At 43.3% G+C, this 27020-nt stretch overlaps 2 long non-coding RNA genes across 5 annotated transcripts in view; one reads left to right on the top strand and one right to left on the bottom strand.

Annotated features, from left to right (window-relative positions):
* Window positions 1–27020, bottom strand: part of LOC103886670 — a 215738-nt gene that overhangs the window by 57906 nt on the left and 130812 nt on the right. The gene's annotated exons all lie outside the window — the stretch shown is intronic.
* On the top strand, window positions 3789–25869 carry LOC103886675. Of its 3 annotated transcripts, XR_004185761.1 has the most exons (5): window positions 3789–5413; window positions 21062–21112; window positions 23780–23899; window positions 25509–25582; window positions 25675–25869. It is a non-coding gene; the product is annotated as an uncharacterized LOC103886675 (long non-coding RNA). The 3 variants fall into 3 exon arrangements; XR_004185760.1 differs by having other exon boundaries at window positions 25509–25869; XR_004185762.1 differs by lacking the exon at window positions 3789–5413 and adding an exon at window positions 14447–14482 and having other exon boundaries at window positions 25509–25869.

Genomic DNA, 27020 nt, shown 5'->3' with positions numbered 1-27020 from the left:
AAAAATAATCTCCTTTTCTTGGAGAAGTCGGGAGGGAAGGGGTTCAGAATGAAGCAGCAAATAACCAGGCCGATTACCACAGTCAGAACATGATGAGAGCAATTCACCTTTCTCTCCCTTTCTGTAAATTTCTCTTTATTGGGGAAGCTGCAGGCTCTCGTATTGAACAATTTTCCTTTAAATAAGTGTGTTTATGGCTTTATGGTGTTTCAACTCCCATTACCCCCTCAGTCTCATTTGCTTCTCTGACCCTATCTGAGAGGTTGGTGGGAGGCTGCGGTGACCCCCATTTGGCAGACAAGGAACTATAGCCCAGGAACAAGTGAGCATATGCAGGGTTTACACAGGTGATTCTGGGGGAGGCCACACCACTGCACCCCCGAATCTCAGTCCAGAGCCCCATTCCGCTTCACCAAATTAGTACCAAAAACTCAATGGTGGTCTCACAGGCACTGCAGGGTGAGGATATGGGCCTGCAGCCCTGCTTCAAGTTGGTCACATGTAGAGACAGAATCACGAGCAAACACATGTGGAGAAACATGGGCTTTGGGGTCAGGGAGATATCGTTTGGATCCTGCCTCCCCCATTTGCCAGCTATGTTACCTATGACCATCAATAAATATTTCTGTGCCTCAGTTTTCTCATCAGGGAAATGGAGCTATGAGTCATTCAACACATGTTTACTGAGCAGAGAGAGACTGTTCTAGATGCTGGGAATCCAGTAATGAATAAAACAAATGTTCTCCACTCGTGGAGTTTATACTATAATATATTGGTTAGAGAAGATAGGTGTTATCTGTCTTACAGGGTTATTTTAGGGATTAAATCAGATAACTTTGCACAGAGTAGATGCTAAGGAAATGTTAACCCTCTGATCTGCAATGTCTCCTCCCACAGGATTGTTCTAAAATGAGCTATGAACAGGGGAGGTCTCTTTACTTTCCATGTCACCCATTCCCTCTCTCCTGGACTCCAGCCTCCTCCCCAGAGCCTGTGCCCAGGATTGCAAGTACACAAATTCTTTTCAAGATGACCCAGACATGGGCATAAGTTCAGTCCACTTACATGTTAATGGAACCACTAGTAAAGAAAACCTAGAAGACTTGAGGAGTATTACCTGGAACTTTGGACTTTCAGGTTATGTGAAAGGCCCTGGGGATCTAATTTGATGCCCCTACCTCATCTGCAAATCACACCATAAAGGTGGACATCTGGAGCCCAAGGGCAGGTGTCCCACTATGATCCATCAAGATCATAGATGGACGAGCTGAATGGAGCATTGGGAGAGTCAGCGATTTTCAAGCTGAGCTTCTGGGAGTGCTGGGGGCTTTCTAAGGATCTTTTGTGGGCAGGGAGGGGAAAGACCAAAGAACCTGGAGCTGGCTCCACTCTCTACCTCAGTCTACTTCAACCAATTTTGCAGACTAGAGTTCCACAATGATTCTGTTGGGGCCCTGACATTCTAACTTCCCAGCCGGGTTATTCCAGCTGGGTCCTTGACATTCTCCCTAAAACCCAATCGCTGGCAGATATACAGTCACAGAGCACAGATGGCAGACTGCAACCACAGCTCCCACAACTGCAGGCAGGTCATTATATAGAACCCTCTCTTCGCACTTGGGATTAACTGTGAATGCCCAAAGTCTTGCCAAGTGGTCAGGAAGTTTCCTGCCCGGCCATGGGTGCAGGATTCTACTAGCAAGAAGTGAAGCCTTTCACTCCATCAGGTGAGCTCAGACTGAGACACAGAAGCCCCTGGCAGAGGGCACCAAGTGCCAATGACCTTGTCTTTTCTCTGAGGCCAGGTACAGATGAGGATGTGAGATGTGTTCCTGACTGAGGAAAGATGCTCTGGAAAAAGCAAGGGGAGAAGATGCTGGATGCCCCAAAGACAGAGGCCATGTGCTTAGCACTTGGATCCTGACAAAAGGCTTCCCCTATTATCTATGGAAGAAAATTGACCTCCTCAAAGATGCCCTACATGGCATATTGTAATTCACTAAAGGTTCATTTAGTCTCTAGATGTCCCCAGAGTTCAGCAAACTCTGGGAGATACAAATACACAGTAGACACAGACCCTTCTCTTGAAGAGCTCAGCTGTCCATCAGAGGACAACATGAATTTGTGGAAAAGCTAGAGATTAGCTGAGGCACTCTTGCTCGGCAACTTGCTCTCTGGTACCTGGGGGAATTGGTTCAACTTCTGTGAGGCTTAGAGACAGTTCTAGTAAAGAGAGAAAAACCTGAGCTAGCAGTTATGGAGCACCAACATGCGTCATCCTTACTATGCAAGATTATGCTGGATGGTCACAAAAATGTGGTATGGAAGATGCTACTATTATTGCTATTATTACTGCCACTTTATAGAAGAGCAAAAGGATGCTTTAAGGGATTAGAGAGCAGCCTAAGGATGCCTACTTACGGATAAAGGGGTAAGCATCACACCTAGATATACTATCTCACAGAGACTCAAAAATATTTCCAATGAGCAAACCATTGTACATTCTGAAAGATAAAAATCAAGACAGTTTTGCTAAATCCCAATGATAAATACAGTGGATTTGATTCCCATTTAACAAGGGAAGGAGGTTGAGACAAGATACTAAAATGGCTTGACCTCCAGCTATGTGCCTGGCACTACACAATGCCACTTCTATGTATTATCTCACTGAACCCTCACCCCAGCAATATGTGAAATAGGCATTATGTTTTACAGGCAGGAATCAGAATCCAAGCAAAGACTTCACCCCTGATCCCACAGGAAGAAAGACACAGTGCAGAGATTCGAACCTAGATCTGGTGGTTGATACGAGTGTCAGAGGCCTGTGAACCAGAGCGACTCCATCTTGAACAGGGGCTCGGTAAAATGAGGCTGAGACCTACTAGGCTGTATTCCCAGAAAGTTAAGGTATTCTAAGTCACGGGATGAGATAGGAGTTCAGCACAAGACACAGGTCATAAAGACCCTGCTGATAAAACAGGTTGTGGGAAAGAAGCCAGTCAAAACCTACCAAAATCAAGATGGCAACGAGAGTGACCTCTTGTCGTCCTCATAGTTCATTATATGCTAATTATAATGCATTAGCACGTTAAAAGACACTCCTACCAGCACCATGACAGTTTACAGATGCAATGGCAACAACAGGAAGTTACCCTATATGGTCTAAAACGGGGAAGAACCCTCAGTTCAGGGAATCGCTCACCACTTTCCTGGAAAACTCATTAATAATCCACCCCTTCTTTAGCATATCATCAAAAAAAAAAACCCATAAAAATGGCCAACCAGCAGCTCAAGCTTCTGCTCTGCCTATGGAATAGCCTTTCTTTATTCCTTTACTTTCTTTATAAACTTACTTTCACTTTTCTCTATGGACTTGTCTCTAATTCTTTCTTGCTCAAGATTCAAGAACCCTCTCTTGGGGTCTGGATTGGGATTTTTTTCCAGTAACATGATGACTTATTAAGTCTCACCCTTGGTGCCTTCTGCAGGGAAACCAGAAGGAATTCTGTGTCTTGTCTAAAGATCCAGACAGGCAGTGAAGGCTTCCTGGAGGAGGTACGGCCGAGCTTAGCTTTGATGCTTAACTGGTGCTGAGGTGGGCAGTGCAGGAAGGGAGAGCAGGCCATCCAGTTTCTATGCCCAAGCCCCTCCCTCAGCAAGAAGGCTGGCCATGAACCACAGATGACTCCGTGGCTACCGGTGAAGTATTTCTGAAGGCACTACTAGCAAACAGCTTAATTGCACCAGGCAATCCTTGCCATCCGTTCAATAGACAAATAGCTTCCAAAGAAGGCATTAATTGGAGTGGTTTAAATAGCTGTTGTTTATTTACTATCACAGAGCCGGCAACTGTTTGAGCACCCAGTAGAAAGGCCTGCCCGAATCTCCGCCCCTACCCTCTTTTCCTCACCTCCCCATGCAGCCCAAGGAGACCCTCCAATCTGACTACCTCCTCCTCCCCTCCTTTTGGGAGCAGTGCCGGATCAGCGTTTTTATTTTATGTTGCCTGATTTATCTGTTCTGGGAAGCTTTCATTTCAACTTGGAGAATGTTCAAAGTAAAGCTCACCCTGTTACAGACTTAATTGGACCATATTTCAGTCCCAGTGCATCTGTTCACTGTGGCTTCCTTATCCTGGGTCCATAAACTTTTATTAAGTTATATATCAGGGAATATACATATATATTCCACTAACATGTTTGGGATCTTTTTTCTCCTTTTCCTTTTTTTCCCCCTCTCCTTTTATGTTGTTTTTATTTTCACCACTGGGGAGGAATGCCTATGGGCTCAGAGGGAGATGGAACAGAACTTACTAGATTTCCCTATCTTTGTTTAAACCAGAAAGGACAGGGTCACATTAACCTCAATTTAGTACAGCGACTAGATGTCTGAGTCGGGATTCTGCTAATTTCCATTTGGCTTATTGGGTATGTTTGATATGCTAATTCTCAACACCCATCTCCCCAACCTCTCCAGGAAATTTGCTTTTCAATAGCCCAGCTTAAGCGGGGGAGGGGAGAGAGATAAGGGAAATGGATAATTTTGAAAAAGAAAACAGACTTAAAGCGGAACAGCAACAACTGTTTGCTCAATCCTGTTTAGTAATTTGAAATAGCATTTTAAAATAGATGCGAAATACCAGGCCACCTGGAGGGAAAACGTATCTCTGCCCTGGGGTTTCTGGATTTGACAGTCTGGGTTGAGCGTTCTGATTGGTTGACCTGGGACTGACGTCACAATTGTTCAAATTCGCTGAAACTAAAATTCCTTCCCTTGAACGTTGTCCTCGATCAGCTCTAGTCCTTGGGCTAAGACCTTTTATGAACCAGGTGACAGAGGGTAATGGAGAAAGGTTTTCTCAAGAGAAACTCTGGGAAGCCACTGACGATCAGAAAGTGCGCAGAGTGGCCGGGGTCATTGGGGTCATTACGGTCGTTACTGGCAGTAATGACGTTCGCTGGTTCCACGTGATGGGAGCTTCCTGCTTTCCAGTGTGTGCAACAAAACTCAGATTAAGATTTTGGTGCTGGTGTCCACTGAATTTTAAAAGCTCATCAAAATTCCCAAGACCAAGTGCAACCTTTTCTAGCATGGCTCTAACCTGCATCTAAGCATCAGTCAAGCCCGTTGCACACGCAGCTCAGCTTCAGGCCTTGGGGAGCATTTTTCTAATGGATTTCAAGGTCCCAGTGTGCCTTCACCAGGACATACTGATCCACTCCTGCATGCCGCCCCTACGTATTTACTGATCTTCTTAAGTCATTCTCTAGTTTTTCACTCCCTCCGTCAGCACCGTGGTGATCTTCACGTACTGTTTGTGCCTGGAACCTGGCGCAGGAATCTGCCATTCACATTCAGAAGGGCTCTCCAGTTCTTCCTCAACAATATCTTCTTGGATGCCTTTTATTTCAAGGTTGTAAAGAAAGGAGAACTCACGGGATAATCAGGCAGCTCTGGGATTGAATCCCAGCTTCACCATTAGTTCTGAGGCTTTAGACAAGTTATTTAACCTCCCTGAGTCTGGGTGAAATGGATATAATTTAATTACCCTACAGGGTATCTTGAGGTTTAGTGATAGTGTATCTGAAAGCATTTAGTGCAGAGCCAGGCTCGTAGATATGTTAATAATAATAATATTAAGAGTATCATTATAACATTACTATTATCATGACCATATTGTTATTACTATGATTATGTTATATTCTTATTTTACTATTATGACAGCCATGTGTCGCATAACATTTAGTCAATGATGGATCACAAACATGACAGTGGTCCTATAAGAGCTCACTTCCTTGCTCCTGCTTTCACTATGTTACGTGTCTGCTCCCTCTTTGCCTTCGGCAAATTTAGTGTAGCCTAAGTGTGCCGTGTTTATAAAGTCTACAGTGTTGGACAGTAGTATCCTAGGCCTTCACATTCACCCACCATGCACTCCCTGACTCACCCAGAACAACTTCCAGTCCTCCAAGCTCCATCCATCGTAAGGACCCCATACAGGTGTATCTTTTTATCTTATACCCTATTTTTACTGAATCTTTTCTATGCTTAGATACACAGATACTTACCTCTGTGTTACAACTGCCTACAGTATTCAGTAGAGTAACCTGCTGTACAGGTGTGTAGCCAAGGAGCAATAGAGAATATTATACAGCCTAGGTGTGCAGTAGGCTATACTCTCTAGGTTTGTGTAAGTACACTCTATGGTGTTCAGAGGATGATGAAGTTGTCTAACGGCAAATTTCTTAGAACGTATCCCCATCACTAAGCAACACATGACTGTATTATTATTATTAATGAATAATAACACAAGAAGAAATTGATTTAAGAGTTTCATTCCTCCAATGTCAGTTTTAGAATTCTGTTTACTGAACAACCTAAATTGTGGATATGCCCAAAGCCCTGTGTGAGGTATTGGAGATAGAAGACGAACACAGAGCTCCTTCTGACGAGGAATTCTGGGTGTAGTGGCTGAAGGGGACCAGGCAGAGGGAGTGTGAGGGAGGGAAATTAGGGGGTGGGGAAGGCGCATGAAAGGAGCACGCTTCATCCATAACCACCACAGCACTATAAGTGCCCTAAGTGAAATGCACTGAAGCATTTGGGAGTGTAGAGGAGGAGTGGTTACCTGGTAGACTGGAAGGGCCATCTGAACAGTCGTGTTACTACAGATGGGTTTTGATAAAGGAACATGTGTTACCAGGCCAGAAATGAATAAATGGCATCAACAGCAGAAATAAATTATATATACAAAAGTCTGAAGATGAAGGATATATTAGGGACTTGCTAGAAATTCAGTGTGATAGGAGTATTGAGTGAGCAAGTATAATAGAAGTGGCTACAAAGTGAGGTTGAAAACCCAGTGTATTCGTTATCTATTACTGCTTAATAAACTGCCCTAAAACCTAGCTTAAAGCAACAAACGTTTCTCATCTAACAGCCTCTGTAGAACAAGAATTCAGGTCCACTTTTATCTCTAAGGAGGCTGCAATTGAGGTGTCAGCCAGGGCTGCAGTCATCTCAAGCATCCATGGATGTGAGGGGGATGATGTGCTCCAAGCTCACTCAAGTGGCTGTTGGCAGGATTCAGTTCTGCACTAGCTGCTGGCCTGAGACTTCCCCCTCAGCTCCTGGCCATGTGGGCCTCTCTATGGGGCAGCACCCAACAGGACAGTTGTTTCCAGCAGGGTGAGTAAACAAGAGATCAAGACAAAGATCTGGTGCCAGCAAGATGGAAGTCAAGGTGCTTTCTAACCTTAGACATGACGTCCCACTCTGTCTGCCATATTCTGTTTGCTAGAGGAGTGTCCCTAGATCCAACTTACATTCCAGGGCAAGAGATGACACAGGGGGTAAATACCAGGAGAAGGGGACCAGTGGGTCATCTTGGAAAACTGTCCACATGTATAGGTGGGGGGAAGCTCATAAAGGAATTTATATGCTTGACGAAGGAATTTGTGCTTTATTTTAAGAGGCATGAGAAGCTGCTAAAAGAACTTAAGGGATAGGGAGTGGAGATTGACATTTTTAGGTTGGTTCACTATTACAAAAGTGGGGAGAGAGGATTCCAGTGGGAGATGCTGGAGGGACAAGACTAGCTGGAAGCCTGTGGGATTAGAAGGAAGAGATGATGGGAGCTTGACCCAAGGCAATGAGAGAAGAGGCAGAGAGAAGGGTTCAGGTTGCAGAGCATTTCGTAAGCAGAAACAATAAATCTGTGTTGGTAACTGGCTGAGGAAGAGAAGCAAATCAACCTAACTCCAGGTGGATGAACTGTGTACATTATCCATATCCAGGGAGAATATGGCCAGGAAGCACTGAAGGATAAGCAGTTCTGGAGTAGAAGTGAGCAACAAATACTAGGCTCTGGACTAATCTCAAATTCCCCAGGTTGTGGCAAAGCAGGAACTGGACTTGAGGCAGGTGTGCAGGTGCTTCCTTTACAGCCTCCTATTGTGGTATCTGTGAGTTCAGACACTGGACATAGATGATGTGGGCCCAAATCCTGGGGCCGGTCCTCACTGATGAGGTGACCCAGGGTGAATTACTGCCTTGTCTGAGTTTCTTTAGTATAAAAGGAAAATTGTGCTGGGACTTACCTTATAAGATCATTGTGAGGATTAAATAAGATAATATGCTTAGCACAGTCTAATATCTGGCAAGTATTAGCTAGTATGAACAGTTTCAGGCATTGTGGCACTGTGTGGGTGTCTCTGTTATGCTGGGGTTCATTTTTAGTACCCTCTAAATCTTACCATATGTTAGTGAGGCTTGGTGGTGCACGCCTGTAGCCCCAGCCACTCAGGAGGCTGAGGTGGGAGGATTGCTTAAACCCAGGAGATGAAGGCTGCAGTGAGCTATGATCATACCACTGCACTCCAGCCTGGGTGACAGAGCGAGATCTTGTCTCAAAAAATAAAATGAAATAAAACAAAATAAAACAAAATAAAAATCTTACTATATACCTACAGATAAGCTAGGTACTTTAACTACAGTTAAGTTCATCCTCTAGCCCTGGCCTTCTCTGACAGCTGTTGCATATTAAAAGCAGTCACTTTTAGTTAGATCTCTGTTATGTGTTGTGCTTTGAGTGTTTCTGCCTCTTTAGAGGTTAGTGTCTGCCACCCCTATCTTCAGTGGGGGAGAATTTTTAAATGTCCCCTCTCACACTTTCCTGCCATCCACAGAGTCCAGAGAATCTTTTAAATGGCAAGAAACACCTTCTTTAAAAACAATCTCTTTGTTGCTTCATTTATTCAACAAATGTGTGTTGAAGATGGATTCAACAAATGTGTATTGAAGATGGACTGTGTGCCCAAGGCACCCTGCAGGCACTGGGATGCAACAGGGAACAAGACAGACGGCTCCTGAATCATGGGGCTTACTTTTGAGTGGGAGAAGTGAATTAGATTAAAAACAAACAAACAAACAAATCAAAAAAAATGAATAGTGCAAAGAAGGAAATAAACAGAGTGCTGGGATTGAGGACAGCCAGAGGAGGCCTCTTTCAAGGGGTGACGTGGCAGCCAAAGACAAGAAAATCTAGCCACCTACAGAGTAATAGGAGGGCGTACAAGGCAGAGGGAAGCCCAAGTGCAAAGACTTAGGTTGGAGATGGCTTAGCATGTCCTAACAATTGATGGAAGTCCATGAAACAACTCTATTCAACTGAAACAAATGTGACCCATATATGTGATTCTAAAATTTATTTTCACAAAAGAGATAAAATTAATAATATATTTGACTTCACCCAATATATCCAAAATATTATCATTCAACATGCAATCTATTTTCAATTAGTGACTTTTAGAAATACTTTTATTCTTGCTAGGTCTTCAAATTTCAGGGTGTGTTTTACACTTTGAGCAAATCTCAGTTGCAACTGGCCAAGTTTCAGAGAGAATACGACCAGAAAAAATGTGGTCATATTCTCCCTGAAACTTAGTCAAATGTACACATCACGTGATGCTCCCTCACTTACTGTAGGGCAGGGATATGCAGAATGGCCTATCTACATCCCTAGAGTAAGTGAGGGGTCATCACAGGAGCTGAGGTTGAGGAGATAGATGGACACAGCTGGTCGTGCCGAGCCCAGTGGAATGTGCTAGGGAGGTGGGGGGTCAGTCTCAATGTAGTGGAAACTACTCAAGCTTTCAATGCAGACAATGATTTCTGAAGGGGGAAGGAAGGAATCCGAGACTTTAGGCAGGAGGTTGTTGTAACAGTGTTAAGTGAGAGATGAGATGATAAGGGCTTGAACGAAAGCATTGGCAATGATTGTAATACTAGCTAATACTTAGTGTTAGTTTCCCAAAACTTTTACATGTGTTGTTTTAACCTTCGCAATGACCCTATGAGGAAGGTATAATTGTATCACATTTTCCAGATGAGAAACTGAGGCAAAGATAGGAACGCATAGGGATTGGAACTTAGATAGTCTGGAGCCCTGCTCTCGGTGTCCTACTGCTTTTGTGGCAGGCAAGAGGACCCATGTGAATGTGTCTATTGGAGGAAGAAGGACAGAGAGCTGCTGGTGGTTGTTGGTGGAGACTGAGGAAGTAGGGGCAGGCCTCTGTGAGGTTGTCCACCTTTCTTGAATGAGCAATCTGGTAGATGAAGATATGTATTATTGGTGAGACAGAGAAAGGAGAAACTGGAGAAGCAGCAATGTGAGGGGTGGGAATAGAGCTGATGGTGCAGATGCCCAGGCAACTGGGGCATCAAATGGCAGTTGAATCTGAGGTTCCACTGTGGAGAGGTCTGGCCAGAAGACACATTTGGGAGTCCTCAGCATGTAGACGGTAATGGGAAAAGGATGAGTGCACTTTGGGAGAGAGAACAAACAAAAGAATCGAGGCCCCAACACTGAACTCTCAAGATCTCCCATGTATAGAGGTGGGGAGAAGCATCCAGGCAATAATGGAGTCTGACAAGCACGACCACTTTTTGCATTGCTGTTTCCCTATATCCACGTGCTGTTCTTTCCGCGAGATACTCTTCCTTTCCTCTGTCTGCTCACCTCCTGCTCATCTAGATCTACTCCAAAAATCATCTATCTCCTCTTGAGTTTTCTTCACACTTTCTGAGGCTAGGTTGGCCATCCTCTCCTATATTCATTTCTTAGGGATGCTATAATAAATTATCACAAACATGGTGGTTCCAACTACAGTTTAGGAAATTTAAACAGAAATGTATTCCCTCGCACTTCTGGAGACTAGAAGTCTGAAATCAAGGTGCCGGCAGGGCCACGCTCCCTCTAAACACTCGAAGGGAGAAGCCCTCCTTTCCTTTCCCAGTTTCTAGAGGCTTCGGGTGTTTCTTGGCTTATGACAGCATCACTGCAATTTCTACCTGTCTTCACACTGCCTTCTCCTGTGTCTGTGTCTCTTCTGTGCGTGTCTCTTATAAAGACACTCATCACTGGATTCAGAGCCTGCTTGGATTATCCAGAATGAGATCCTTAATTTAAAGACACCTGCAACTGCAATTAATAAAAATTTGATATTTGGTAAAAATACCAAATAAGGTAACATTCCCAGGTTCTGAGGTGAAGACATGGGTGTATGTTTTTGGACTACTGTTCCACCCGCTACAGGTCCTCTGAGCTTGTTTATGAGTTTGTAGTTACCTCCAATACAGGAAGGAATAGAAACACATCATCGTTTCCATTCCAACTAGAACATACATTCTCAACAGGGGCAATGTCTTTTCTAAGCAGGAGAGTATTGGTTGATGAGAGGGAAAAAATTATATATACAGTATATAAGCAAATACACAGTATGCCTGTGATATTAAAATGTCATGAGGAGGGCAGTTAGGAAAATATGTCTAAGAACGCTCTGGAGATGGGGGATGTTAAGTTGATAAGGGGAAAAAAAAGTTTGAGAAACACTGCACTGGAATAGTGTTCCTCAAAGGTAGGTACCGTGTTATACTCACCCCTGTACAAGTGACATGCATACTCTCACCCCCTCCATGCACACACACACTCACAATCTCTCTCTCTCTCTCTCTCACACACACACACACACACACTGCTCCAACAGCACAGATCAGGGCTGAGCACAGTAAAGATGGCACGGAGGCATTAATGACACACAGATCTGCCTTCCTCCTGCTCTTAAATATTTCCCTTAAAGTTAAGCCGGAGTGTCCAGTACATCACAGGGCAGAGTCAGGTCTGCACCTGGCATCACCCTCCAGTCCATCCACCCTCCATCTGTCTCTGCCCCACAGGTATATGATGGAAGCATCCTAAATTATGGACTTTAATAGGCGTCTATTTTACAGCCTAAAGTCACAAACTCTAACGATTTAAAATATCACTACCACAGCTGTCGCTCCTTTCAAAATTCTACATATTTAAACAGAATTTCTGTTACCAGAAAAAAACTCATCTTTAGAGAGGAAAAGGGAGGAATGGGGATGGGAAATCCATTGATTTAAGGTTTCATCAAGAAGACAGTGTGGAGAGAGCCTTGCTCAACATCAAACGGGCTCCAGTGTCGTGAATTTAGCTAGGCAGAGAGCAGGGCAAATCAGAAGATTTAAAAGCCTGAAGTTGAAACATCAATTTTGTTTTTCCAGGCCCTAGACATTAATAATATCATTGTGCAAATTGTAAGTCTTGCCTATTTACGAGATGGGGGAAATCAAACGTTTGCCTCAACCAACTGATTGCAATTCAAAAGGTAGACATTTCCAAGTTCTCTTTCCTCGAGACCAGTTCTCCTGGTCCTAAGAATGGCATTACCTCTTTATACTGGACACCTCCTCAGCCGCCCTGCATGCTGTTTGAACATCTGTCCTCCAGCATCTATTTGGCTTGCTTCTTCCTACAAGAAGAAAACTGCCAATACCCTGGTCCATGTCCTCATCACCATTTTCCTGAAATGCAATTATTAACTGGCGTCTTTGGTTTTAGCTTCTTCTTCTTATTTTTTTTGAGACACAGTCTCTCTCTGTTGCCCAGGCTGGAGTGCAGTGCAGTGGTGCAGTCTCAGCTCATTGCAAACCTCAGCCTCCCGAGCAGCTGGGACTACAAGTGTTGCCATTATGCCCAGCTAATTTTTGTGGGGTTTTGTTTGTTTTGTTTTGTTGTTTTTTGTAGATACGGGGTTTCACCATATTACCCAGGCTGGTCTTGAACTCCTAACCTCAAGTGATTTACCTGCCTTGGCCTCCCAAACTGTTGGGGTTACAAGTGTGAGCCACTACACCTGGCCTTAACTTCTTTATTCTTTAATCCATCCTGAGTATTTCTCCCCTATTCGTTTACTAAACTATCTTTTTCATTATGACACTTCTCTGTTCAAGAATCTGTCCTGGCCACCTGCTGCTTATAAAATAAAGCCCTAATTCCTCAGCTGAGGTTTCAGGGCCCTCCATATGTCCTGGGATGTGTCCCATGTTCCCTGCTCCGGGGTACTTTCCCAATTCCCTAACCAAGCCAGAAGCTTCCCTACCCCTCTTCTCACACCACTCTCATTCGCATCTCCAGGTCTCTGCTCCTGCTGAGTCATCCACTTACAATGCCTTCTCCGTTCTTTCCATTCATTCGTCTCTTTCCTCTCCTTCCAAGACCTGCTCAGATCCCACCTTATTCATAAGCTTTGGAGTTGCCAGCCCACCCTGGGAAGGGGAGGTTAACACTAAACCATGTACTTCACGCACACCATTCATCAGGGAGATTCCTAACTGGCAAAGAAATGAGCTGATTTTATATGACTCTGTGTCCATCACAGTTCTATACAAAATGGTAGGAAATATTGTGGTTGCTTTGTTCATTTATTATTAGCATTAGTAGAACTGCATTAGCCACCAGTTATTAAGTGCATAACTATAGGTCAGTTTACATATGAATGTATATCCTTTAATCTCCCCCAAGCAGCCCTGCATGGTAGTGATATCTAATCTGGAAATACAGAAAAGAGGCAGATAATGGGGAGGAAGCATGCATATATTTATCTCATTCCACCTTGGTCCTTGGCCCAATATGGAAAGCTTCGTAGTTATCTCATTTGATCTCTTTCCATTCTATCATTAATAACCATGTATTTTGATCCTATTTTTCAGATAAAGAAACTAAGGCTCACAGGGGTTAACAAGTTGCTCAAATGCAATCACCAGTGACTAGTGAGTGCAGAACTGAACACTGAATTCATGTCTCTCTGACTCAAAAGTTGCACTTTCCACTCTCTGTGCTCCTGCAGATGGGCAGCCATTGCTTCATGCAATACATCCCCTTTTCATCTGTAGAATGGGAAGAATCACTCTGTATTTTCTTAATTTTTCTCTAAAGTGGAGATTGTGCTTGAAAGTCTCTCAAGCATTGTATATTAGCTTTGTTATAAATACCACTTGGCTGGTGCCTTGAAATCCAGACTCATTCATTCAAGCTGCACAAAACACCACAAAGCCAGAAAGAAGCCTCACCTACTGAGACCTGTAAATTTCTCTTTCAAATGGTAAACAGCTTGTTGGAACACTGCTTACCTCTGACTTGATGGCCCATAAACTGAGACAACTGTGCCCTCCATTGTACAGTACTTTAAATGTATCTTGAAGTCTTAACAAAAGTGTATTTAGGATGCATCTAATGTACAACTGTGCATGTGTGTGTGTTAAATAAGAAACTAGACACATTTTTATCTTAATTAGAGTCACTGGTAAAATATGGAGTCATAAAACTTAGTGCACCAGCAATAGGAGAAATCAAATTCTACCCATCAACACACAGAGAACAAACCATCGGAAGGATATTCAAGAATTCGAACGGCAATAGACTCTACCTTTTTATCTCCTTCTCCCTTCACATGTTGTATTAGTCCATTTTCACACTGCTATAAAGACACTACCCAAGACTGGGTAATTTATAAAGAAAAGAAGTTTAATTGACTCACAGTTCTGCAAGGCTGGGGAAGCCCCAGGAAACTTACAATCATGGCGGAAGGGGAAGCAGGCGCATCTTTCATGGCAGCAAGTAAGAAAGAGTCCATGAGAGTGCAGGAAAAACCACCACTTATAAAACCATCAGATCTCATGAGAATTCACTCACTATCAGGAAAGCAGCATTGGGGAGACTTCCCCCATAATTCAATCACCTCTCTCGCTTGACACCTGGGGATTACAGGTCTCTCCCTTGACACCTGGGGATTATACTTCAAGATGAGATTTGGGTGGGGACACAGGGGCAAACTATATCAAATGTGGAGCTAAAGGTGTTCATGCACTGGTTTTGCCATCACGTGTTAGTCTGTTCTGCATTAGTATTCAAAAATACCTGAGACCCGGTAATTTATAAAGAAAAGAGGTTCATTTGGCTCACAGTTTTGTAGGCTGTACAAGTATGGCACCAGCATCTTTTTCTGGTGAGGGCTTCAGGAAACTTCCAATCATGGAAGAGACAGCCATTCTAACACACTGTAAAAGAGGAGGAGCAAAAGACGGGGGGCAAGAAAGATGCCAGGCTCTTTCAACAACCAGCTTTCACATGAACTAAGAGCGAGAACTCACTTATCACCAAGGGGATGGCACTAACATATTCATGAAGGATCCACTCCTATGATTGAACATCTCCCTCTAGGCCCCACACCCAATGATGGGAATCACATTTCAACATGAGATTTAGAGGGGACAAACATTCGAATTATATCACATCACCACTTGCTGCTTCTTATCTTCCCATAGGCAAAACCATTCACACACACAGGAAAGTGTGGCCTATGACACTGAGTTTCTTAACTCTTATTATTTAGCAAAAACTCCTTTCTTTTCAAGTAATATCTAATGTGGGATCTTAGCATATAAAACAGAGAAAATAATATTTTGTTGTATATATGTATGATTTATATTTTTATCAGTCACTTACTATAAATTCAACCCAATGATTAATTTTTGATGAACACAAAAACTTGAAGTCAGGATTATGGATGACAACAGTGTAGTCATATGCATCTCAAGAGCCAATTCCTATATTTTCTTTCAGATGCATAATACTGAGAAAACCCTAATCTAAAATGGATAAGGAGTATATGTAGTTCTGAATTAAAATAAAATAAAATAAAAAGCATAAAAATGATGTTGAGCTACAATTATACTCATCACTGATTTAGCCATAGGAATTTCAAATGCTTTACAGAATACAGGGAGACAAGGTTTATTCTGAAATCTTCCCCAAAACATGTTAGCCTGGCAATCCAACTGTACATGCAACTAGGTTCTCACGTATTATCATTTGGTACATAAAACATTTGAATTGTGTGTAGTGTGTGTGCATGTGTACATGGGCATGTATGTGTTTATTTCAGGTTGAAACAGAATAAAGTAAAAATTTCAAGAAGTGGGAATCCAATTAATGTGGAGCTTTTGAGTTAATGGTCTCCACTGACCCTTAAAATTCTGGACAACACAATATGAAAACACTGATTCTAAGGTATGGAGAGGTAGCCGAAATGGGTCTGAGCTTAGTGTTACCAAATGTGGGCTACTATACCAGTTTCAATCTCAGTGGTCCACATTCAGAGCACCATGACACCATAGACCCTCAAGTCATCAAGAAATGTGAAGTAAATGCAATTTGTCCCTCAAGCAAGACAAGGCAAATTGTACAAAGATGCATCCACCATGGGTCCTGATCATGACACTTCTTTAAAACCATCAGTGTGGCCCCCAATGCATGCATCAGTCTGTCTCAACTCTGAATCTTGCTACACAAGCATCTTCACAATCTGGCCCTGGCAATAGCTCATGCTGTGACCCCACTTATGTTTGCGTCTCTTGTCCTCTGAATTTATCTTCTAATTTATCTTCATACACTTTATCGTTTAAGCAACTTCAATGTCCTTTTCTCTAAATAAATTTTCCTAACCCATCCTTACCATAAAATCTAGGCAGAAATATTGTTGGAGTAGTTTTCTTCATTTATTATTACAATTAATAAATTTGTGTTAGCCACATTTATTAAGTACCTACTACAGTCCAGCTTACATATAAATTTATGTCCTTTTATTCTCCCAGGCAACCCTGCATGGTAGCAATATTTAATTTTCTTAAGTTCAGAGTGATTATATAGCCTAGCCAGATGTCAGGCATGGCCAAGGCAGCAGTCTGCTGACTCCAAGTTCTGCCATATTTTCACCTACGAAGGTGTTTTCTTTTTCTGAACTTATGTCTGCTAGATCTTAGTACATAGGTCTGGGACAGCTTTATCAAGTTGTATGGCAAGTAAGTATTCTCATGTTGTTTGTCTCCTTCATAAAATTCTGTGAACTTTTTGATGGTATAAATGATGTTGAAACCAAACCTCTAGGTATGACCCATAGTTATAGCTCAAAAAGTTGTAGAATTTAGTCTATATGAATAGAACCGTAAAACTGGTAGCTCTAAGCAATACTCTCATTTATTTACCTACATCCAGGCAAGAATTACAAAGAATCTGTCCTAGATAAAAAATGTTCCTGCTTTTAATGATTATGATTGTGTTTTAGTCCTAAGACTGCTTTGGGGTCAAGATGAGCATTTCTCAAAGTGAGGTATTACTCAGGGGATGAAATAGGGTTTCATGTCCACAAATATTTAGAAAATTCTGCATATCAAACTAATCCTATTGGAAATATTATCCTTAGCCTATTAAAGACTCTAAGAAGAAAACCAATTAGCCCTGTTCAGCCTAGTATTTCTCAAATTTGTATGCATATCATAGAATTTTTTCAGATAACACCTATTAGTAGTCCTTGTATCCAATGTTCTGCAGAACCCCTTTTGCAAAGATTAGCTCTGGCCTAATTTTTTATTGATTGACATTCTATCATGTTCTGAAAAGGCTTTACGGTGCTGAGCTGCACTTCAGTTTTCATCCATTTCATCTCCACGATCAGTAGGGAACTGAGAACCATGTATTCCTTCCCTTATAAATAAGAGGACTAGTTTTCCCAAACCTTGGTTCATCAGCAGAAAGCTGTCAGGGTCATTTCACTCTCCACACACATTTAGGATTTGTGGCATCAGAGTGATCTCAAGGGAAATTAAAGCCATAAAAGTCCCCTCCATGTTAAACAAACAAAGTCCATTTAGGAATGGAGGAGTAAACTCTGGCTTCTATGCCTCACTTGAGCACTGGCTCTGGGATGGGATTTTCCCACCAATTTTTGCCAAGTAAGATATAATATAGCATGTCATTCTTCTCCAGAATTCACATAAGCTCATAGATTCTCACAAATTATTTAAGTGATTTTTCCTAGAGGTCAAGGGAAATTTATACAAAATCATAAGTCATGGGACTTTCTACAAAGTCTTCTGTTATATGTGTATAATACACTGTGGATATGGTTTGGCTATGTCCCTACCCAAATCTCAACTTGAATTGTAAGTCCCAGAATTCCCATGTGTTGTCGGAGGGACCCAGGGGGAGGTAGCTGAATCATGAGGGCCAGTCTTTCCGGTGCTGTTTTTGTGACAGTGAGTAAGTCTCCAGCGGGTGCACCATCTAGGAAGTGAAGAGCGCCTCTGCCTGGCCACCGTGCAACCCGCCAGGTGTGAAGTGGCAGCCTTGTGTGTGATCGTTCTGCACTCCCTAAGTTTGCATTTTCCACATTAAAGTTTACTTTTAAATTAAAAATTTTAAATTGGGGAAGATAAAATAATAATAATAATAATAATAATAATAATGTCTCACAAGATCTGATGGGTTTATCAGGGGTTTCCACGTTTGCTTCTTCCTGATTTTTCTCTTGCTACCACCATGTAAGAAGTGCCTTTCACCTCCTGCAATGATTCTGAGGCCTCCCCAACCATGTGGAACTGTAAGTCCAATTAAATCTCTTTTTGTTCCCAGTTTTGGGTATGTCTTTATCAGCAGCATGAAAACGAACTAATATATATTGATATATATGTCAATGCAGTGACTTCATCAGAGGACAGAGCGGATATCTTGAATTCCAAAACCTTGACTTCCTCTTTCTCTCCCACACCTTATGGCCAATGCAATAGCAAGTCCTGAGAACTCGGTCTTCAAAATGTATTCATAAATAGACTGCTCTCACTAATCCATCATTGCCACCTTTGTCAATCCTCTATCATCTCTTGATGACCACTGTAACAGCTTCCTAAGTGGTCCTCCTGCTTCCACACTTGTTCTTCTGCAGTCTGTTGTCAATTCCTATGAACAGATGATTCTTTCAAAACTTAAGATAGACCATGTAACTCCGTTGCACCAAGCACCAAACCTACCATGACTTCTGCCTCAGAGTAAAAGCCAATGTCATCATGACGGTCTACAAGGCTGTCTCTAGACTTATCTCTGACAACCCACCAGATTCCCCTGCCCAGCCAGCTTGGCCTTCTTCCTGGTCTCTGAGCATGCTAAGCATGTTTCAGCCACAGGAACTTTGCATTCACTACAGCTTCAGCCTGACCTGCTTGTTCCCCACTAAGTGTGTATATATTGCTTTCTTGCCTCTGTGAACCCCCAAAATTTGAGACAGGTCTGAGTTAATTCAGAAAGTTTATTTTGCCAAGGTTGAAGATGCGAATCTGTGAAACAACCTCAGAGGTCCTGATCATATGTGCCCAATGTGGTCAGAGCACAGCTTGGTTTTATACATTTTAGGGAGACAGGAGACATGGATCGATATGTGTAAAAATGAACATTGGTTGTCTGGAAAGGCGGGGAAACTCCAAGCAGGGAGGGGGTTTCCAGGTCACAGGTAGGTGAAAGACAAATGGTTGCATTCGTTTGAGTTTCTGATTAGCCTCTCCAAAGGAGGGAATCAGATATGCATTTATCTCAGTGAGCAGAAGGGTGACTTTAAATAGAATGGGAGGCAGGCTTGCCCTAAACAGTTCCCAGCTCGAATTTTCCCTTCAGCTTAGTGATTTTGGGGGCCCAAGATATTTTTCTTTCACACCTCCTTCAAGTCTTTGCTCAAATGTTACCCTCCTGACTATCAACCGCAACCTTACCCTGAGGAGCCCTCACCTTCCTCTGCTGTCTTTCTGAAGTACTTGCCACCTTCTAAGATACCATATAATTTAGCTAATATTTTATTATATTTGTTTTCTGTTCCCTTCTCTTCCATACACACTAGAATGTGAGCATGATGAAGGCAGGAACATTTGTTCATTTGATGCTTACCTAAATCCCCAGAAAAACTGCATCTTAGATGATTAGAGCTGGACGAGAGCTTTGAGTGAGTGGACAGAAACTTAGAGTGAGTGGGCACTTTGGAGATTCCCAACCTGTTTATACAACTCTGGGGGTGGGCACAGGTAGTGATAAGGACTGGCGAGTTATCGTTAATGTTTCTCATTGTCAAAGGCACTCCCCCATCTATCCATTATGAGGCTACAGGACACCATGAAGTGTCATACTTCTTTGCTTCTACTTGAAATTATCATAGCTCTAACTATATAATCATAGTGTTAACCCTGATTATATAAGCCTGATCAGAATCTCTGTCTACCAGTTACAAATGCCTTTGATTTTTAGACTTGGGGAAATGAATTAATTATCATGTAATACATGCAGATTGGCAGACGTTTTTGAAAACATGGATTCCATGGTTGGGGGAGGGGCAATAAATGAGGGCAAGCCATTGATCTCTTTCAATCCTTTGTGCAAGATGAGGACTTTGAGGTTCTGGGAGATTAAGTGACTTTCCCAAGGTCACACAGCTGGTCACTGGCAGAACAAGGACTAGAACCCAGTCTTTGATTCCCAGTCCTGTGTTAGTATGATCAAAGACACAGTTTGCTGCAGAGGAGACATATATATGCTGTATATAACATTTGCATAACATATTACACTAAAGACGGCATCCCAACTGAGATTCTCAGCAGGAAAATAACAATTATTTAATCAGGGTTCTATTTAAACTTTTATTGTGAAGGCTAGGTTAAGATTCACTGGCTTGATTAAGGGTGCTGCCTACACATGAAAGTGTTTACTGAGCTCAGCTCCCTGGAGTGAAATTCAAACAAACTTGTGACATCCAAAGCACATTTTCATGTCCTGAAAGCCATGAATATCTTTATTGAGAGCCACATCTTCTTCTTAAAATAAACAAATGGGTATCCTTAAGGATAAACTATAAACAGAGTCTGTCAAGACACGGAGTCCTCTCTCTATGCCGACAGTGGCATTTCGTAGCTAGTTTTAGTCTGTAAGCCTAATGAATATGAATATACCTAGATACACAAAATGAAAAGCTTCTGTGTATTCAAGAGCATTATCATGTGCATTACACTATTTGATCCTTAGAATAATCCTGCAGGATTGGAAAAGCAGATATTATTATCTCTGTTTTAAACATAAGGGAGCTGAAAGCACTCGGGGGGTTCAAAGATCTGCCCAAGGTCTCCCAGCTTATTATCGAAGGAAAACACTAGAATGGGAGGGGGCATTTATCCTCATGCACCACACTGCCACTTACAGTGCAGTGCTTCATTACGGACAAAGGGATGGGGGAGGAACACTGCATAGTATTTCACTGTCCCTCTCCCACTGATAGAACCAATGACCTGAGACTTGAGCTCAAAACAGGAAATGGTTTCCATTTTACAGAGCAGGAAGGAACAGAGAAGAGATCCTCCAGGATCATCCAGTACTGTGGAGGTGAGTTGGAAGTATAACGTGAGGCTGAGTTCTGTTCTGGCACTGCTGCCTTCTGTGCTTACCTGGGGCATTGTGCTTGGTAGCTGAGCTCTGCAGGCTTGGCTGGGAGCTGAGCTCTTACTGGGCATGTGGTCTTGGGCCAGTTACTCCCCACTCTGAATCTCTGCTTCCTCATGGGTAAAACAGGGCTTGCAATACTTACTTACCTGCTGGCATTTTTATGATGAACAAAGGAGATAAACCACCCTGGAAGCCTAACTCTGGGTCTGGCAAGCAGTGGAAGCTCATAAATAAGGGCTCATTGACCTTTGTGGGTTCATCATCCATTTATCTGATGTGTATAGGGGATTTTCTGCATCCCCAGCCCTGGGTTAGGCGATGCAGGAAGAAAGCAGAAATACAATCTCCTCGCTGAAGTCTAGATATACACGTTGATGATTCAAGACTTAAAAATCCCTGGCAAGGCTACCAGTATATTTTAAAGAATTATAAAGAAAAGGTCACCCTGTGATCAAAATATAAGTAAGTAACGTTGCCATTCTCAGCAGTACAAGAAAGTAGAGGAGTTATTTGGGGTCACTAGACCCTGACACCTCAACCTCTATCCCCAGATCACTGAGTCTGGCCCTGTAGATGAGTGAGAACAGGTTCCTATCCGCACCTCTTCCACCTGACCTTCTTTTGCCACTTCTAAGGAATGTCAAGGAAGGACTCTTTCAGCCATTCCTCTTTGACCCAGCCCCGATCTAGTCTTCATGCCTAAGTCTCTGGAACTCCTCTGCAAAGCTCCTCTGCCATTCAGTGCTCAGGCCTCCTCTGCTCCAGGCCCCAGCTCCAACACACGCTTCTGTCTCACTGGCTTTCACTTGTCCTCTCTCCTCTCTGGGAACTGAAGTTTCTTTAAACAGACAAGCAATTACTGGCATGTTATCCACACTCGACTGTGTGTTGCTACAACACCCGCTGATGTACAGTAGCAAGCAGCTTGATAATGGGACGTATTTAAGCTGATTGCCACTGGAGATAAGTGATGCCGCTGAAAGGATGCACTTTTGTTAAACTTCTGAAGGCAGAGGGGATAAGGAAAGTTTTATTATATTTTCTCTTTAAAGAAAAAAAATAGCAGCTTTTTTCAGAATGGCTACACCTCCCCCGAGATTCTCATTTCAGATTAGGCTAGCAGGTATATGGTGCAATTGGAGGCTTGGCTTCCACCGGAGCCTCTGTTTGATAGTCAGGCCTTCCGCAAGATTCTCCCTGAATGGCTGATACTCCTCACTGACACTCCTTCCTTGCTAGCTGGCTGGCTCTGTGTCCTTCAGGACAGCTCTGTTAAACTCAGGCCTCTCTCTCCTCTTAACTCCTCCCCTTCCCCTTTTCTCTTTCTCTTCCTATTTTCTTCTTCACATCCTCTCTGTTTTCTCTCTCACATTTTTCTCCAGCCTATGTCTCCCCTTCTCCCCTCATCTCTTCTTGTCTCTACCCTTCTCCCGGTATCTTTCCATTTTCCATAGTCTTTCTGACTCTCTATGCCTGTCTCACCTCCATTTCTCTCTTCCCCCATCCTAGTGCAATTGCTTCTCTGAACCCCCTCGGAAAGCTAGCCTAGGGGAGGCTGTTAGGGTGCTAGGACTGTGAGCATTGCTTTTGCAGAGCAAGAAAACATGGCAAAATCACATAGGCTGCGTGATTTGCTCACCAAGAGCTAAATCTGAGGAGGAAGACAGGTGGTGCAGGGCAGAGAAGAGCTTAGTAGGTTGCTGGAAGTTGGAATAAGGGGATAAAGGGGGAATTTAGGGAGAAGACAGCTGAGTCAAGGAGAAGCAAAAGGGAGCTAGAAAACAAAATGGAGATGTTGGCAACAATTGCCTGATGTCAGAACAATAAGGAGAAAAAATTTCATTAGTCACAGATTGAGCTGCTTTCCAGCCAGTCACCACTGCACTGTTTCGATACAAAGGTACCAAGGAGAAAGCAAAGCGCCAGTCAATCTCTTAAAGGGGCCACTTGCTGGCATCTAATATCTGGGTAAGTGGCAGTGGGAGACAGGTGATGACCACTTTGCTGTGGGTTCTTTAGTCAGTGAGTGGAGAGGAGCATCTTTATAAACACATTACACCTCATGGGGAGTAGGGAGAAATTCAATTAGGTTTGAATGAGAAAGGTAACTTGAATATCAATTAATTGTCTAATTGAAGATAATGGAGACCTGGGGGCACCCTGCCAGGTTGATTCCCATACCCAAATCCAGAGATTTTCTCAGGGATTAAAGATGCAATTTAATTACACATTTCTATTAGATTAGATGCTGATTGCATTCGGCACTCTGAGTTAATTACATAGTTAATTACACAGCCAATAACTCCCCTTTCCTAATAACCCTGCTGGATGTGGGCTGGTACTGCGCAAGGGGGATCCCGCGCCTGTAATGGGAGCCCTGGGAGCCCAAGGTGGAGACAGCTGCCTTCAGCGAGGGGACATGTGAATACTAATAGGGAATTATACTAATTGTCCCTTGTTCTTGATGAACAGTAAATTATTCTAATAACATTTACCATTGTATTCATTTATTATCTAAGGGTAATTAGGAATGAAGGGCTTGTGGGGCCTCTCCTGTGGCACAAACAAGGCTGCACTAACTGGGATTGTCTTCATTCCCCACGCCAGGCACCTCCAGGGCAGCCTCCCCTTCTTCTGGCTCTCCTCGACCCACCTGGGACGTACCTTTGCACTTGCCAAAGGACTTTCCCGTGGCGCATCTTCTTTGATTGTAAACTGAGCTATGAGGTAGGTTTCAGTTTTCCCATTTTATTATCTAGGAGGCAGAAGGGGCCTTTGACTGGGAGGAAGGGCGTCCAGTAATTTGTCCAAGGACACAGGGCAGGCAGAGGTGGGGTTGCTCACTGGGGTCTGGATTTGGCCTCAAAACTTCTTGTCCTGTGCACTTCAGGGCCTCTCAACCCAAAATTTGTCTTTCTAGTATGTCTTTATCCATTTGGGCTGCTGGAGCAGAGTGTGTAGACTGGATGGATTATAAACACCAGAACTTTTTTTCTCACAGTTATGGAGCCTACTAGAAGTGCAAGGTCAAGATGTTTGGCAGATTTGGTGTCTGATTAGGGACCACTTTCTGCTTCACAGAAGGCTACTTCTCACTGGTTCCGCATAAGGTGGAAGGGACAAGATGTCTCTCTGAGATCTTTATTTATAAGGTTGCTAATCCCATTTGTGAGGACTCTACCCTCGTGACCTAATTACCTTCCATAGGCCTCACTTCCTAATATTGACAATTAGACATGAATTTTGAGAGGACACAGATGTTCAGTGCATAGCAGATTTTGATTCAATGTTGAATGCATTTGAGTTTTAGGTACAGATAAAACAGAATTTAACACATCCAGTTGGCTGCCTGATGGCACAACTGCCAAGACTGAAATACTCATTATTCTCAAGATTTCTAGAAACCATCTTTCAAGTGCATGACACAGGGACATGGAAGGGCATGCATGGAAGGGGCAGTCTCCTATCCACCTGCCTACCTGCGCTTACTCAACTAGGCCGCAAAAACAGCACCCCTAGTGAAACTGACAACATAGGGTGTTTCATCTGCCATGACCACTGTGTGTTAGAGAGGGAATTAGAAAACCTGTCATCAGGCCAAAGAGAAAGGAGAGGAAAAGCCTGCCCCACAGCCTTCCAAAGGTTTCCTATAGGCAGTAAACATCCGCAGATGCCTAGTGAGGCAGGCCAAAACAACCCAGGTGAAATGGTAAACAAAAGCATATTAATGATAAACCAACCAACCAATCAACCAACCAACCAAAAAGCAGCTATGGTTTCCAAATACTTCATTCCCCTCCACTGACCCTCCACTCAACACGGTTTTTAAATACGTTATACTTTTGCTCATGCCATTTTTTCTACCTCTGCCTCACTATCAAAGTAGCTCTTTTGAAATCATGTCTTTTGCTGCAACATGGATGGAATTGGAGGAGATTATCTTAAGTGAAATAACTTAGAAACAGAAAGTTAAATACTGCATGTTCTCACAAGTGGAAGGTAAATAATGTGCATACGTGGACAGTGGACATGGAGTGTGGAATAATAGACACTGGAGGCTCAGAATGGTGAGCGGGTGGGAAGAGGGTGAGGGATGAGAAATCGTTTAATGGGTACAATATACACCACTTGAGTGATGGTCATAGTAAAAGCCCAGACTTCACCACTAAACAATATATCCACGAAAAAACCTGCACTTGTACCCCTTAAGTTTATACCAATAAAATCAATCAATAAATTAAATAAGTATTAATAAAAGATATCTCTCATTCAGAACTCTTCTCTGAAAGCTGTCCTGATGCTGTTCTTCTTTCTTCTACCTCTCTCCCTTTCATAGGGTCCTGTCTCATGCAGCACACTGTAGCATGATGTCTGCTGACGTGCCCACTACCCCATACAGAGGGAAAATATGTGAGCCTGTCAGCTTTTTCTTCTCCATCTGTGTCCAGCATGGCCTCAGCATATGGAAGTTACTCAGGATGGAACTTTCTGCTTTGCTGTAGGTATTTGGAAAATTGGATATTCAGTCACACAGCAGGCTTGACCAGCCTGGGATTTTCCTCACTGAAGTCTCGACGGTACTGTTATGGCCAGCACAGCCACTCCTGGATGTAACTCTAGAAGGGATTTTGATGGCCAACAACCTTTCATAGCTCTGCAGTCTTTGGGCATCAGTCACCAGGGGAGTCTTGGCAAGCAGGTGGTTGAAATGGGGGAAAGGGGCTGTCCTGTGTGAGGTGTTCTTCCTCCACTTCCACCTCCCTATCTAGGCTCTCCACCTCCCTCCTGAACTCCCACAAGGTTTTCCAGCTTCCTGAAGCTGTATACTCCCTGGGTACCCAAGCCTTTCATCTGTGTCCTCTCACCCTTTCTCCTAGTGAACCCCATCCACAGAATAGGTCCTGATGCTGAGGATTCTGTCTTCAAGCTTTTCTACCAAGACTAACCTCCTCAATGCCCTAGAGGGCAAAGTATCCTGCTTTCTGTTACAGAGAGTCTAGCAGTCTAAATGAAGATTTAGCATTAATAGTTAACAAAACCTCAGAATGCTCAATGCTTTCTTTGCGTTTGAACAAAAGCACCTTCAAACTCCTTAACTGCCTGGCTCTCACTTAAGGGTGGTACCACCCCTACACTTCACATAGAAATGGTTCAGGAGTTCTGGATTGTCACAATGACTGGGTGAGTCACTATCATTTAACGGGCTAAGAGCAAGGACGTTCAATGTTTTGTATTGCAGAGGATAGTGCTGCACAATGAACTGTCCCACCCAAACTGCCGAGAGCACTTGTTTAGAGATACTGCAGGGAAAATACCAACTGCAGCAGAGTCCTGAGATAGAGAGGGGAGGTGCTCATTTTGGGGAACAAAGAGCCTCCTGAGAAGTGGCTGCTTATCCTTCATGTACCCAAACCTGCCTCACAGCCTTCTCTAGTCTCCCCTGACTCTGCCCTCGTCTATTCCCGGGCCCTAGTCCTGAGTAATGCCAGGTGTAGGTCTGAAGATTGGTAGGACCCATCTCCACTGGCACATGGTCTCTCCAGCTAAGGACAGAGTTGGGAAAAGAGACTCAATAAGCTCTTGCTCCTTCTCACCTAACTCTGTTCGTGGCCTGAGCAAGGCTCCCACAGGGAGGGCAGTCTCCTGTCAGGGTAATGGGGTGGGCCACTGCAGTTGCTAGATGTAGCCCAAGGGTCCCCTTCAGACCAGTCATGGATGTTTTAATGGCTCACTTGAACAAAGGGGGCACACAGCAGCTGTGCATTGACTCCTCCTCAGGGAGCCCCCAGTCATTCGGAAAAAAAATATATATATATCCATCTGGAGAAGTTTTACTTTCTAGGGGGAA

Source organism: Papio anubis, chromosome 8 (assembly GCF_008728515.1).
Source record: "Papio anubis isolate 15944 chromosome 8, Panubis1.0, whole genome shotgun sequence".
NCBI lineage: Eukaryota > Metazoa > Chordata > Mammalia > Primates > Cercopithecidae > Papio > Papio anubis.
Note: the sequence above shows the minus strand (reverse complement) of the source record. Positions and strands in the feature narration are given on the sequence as shown.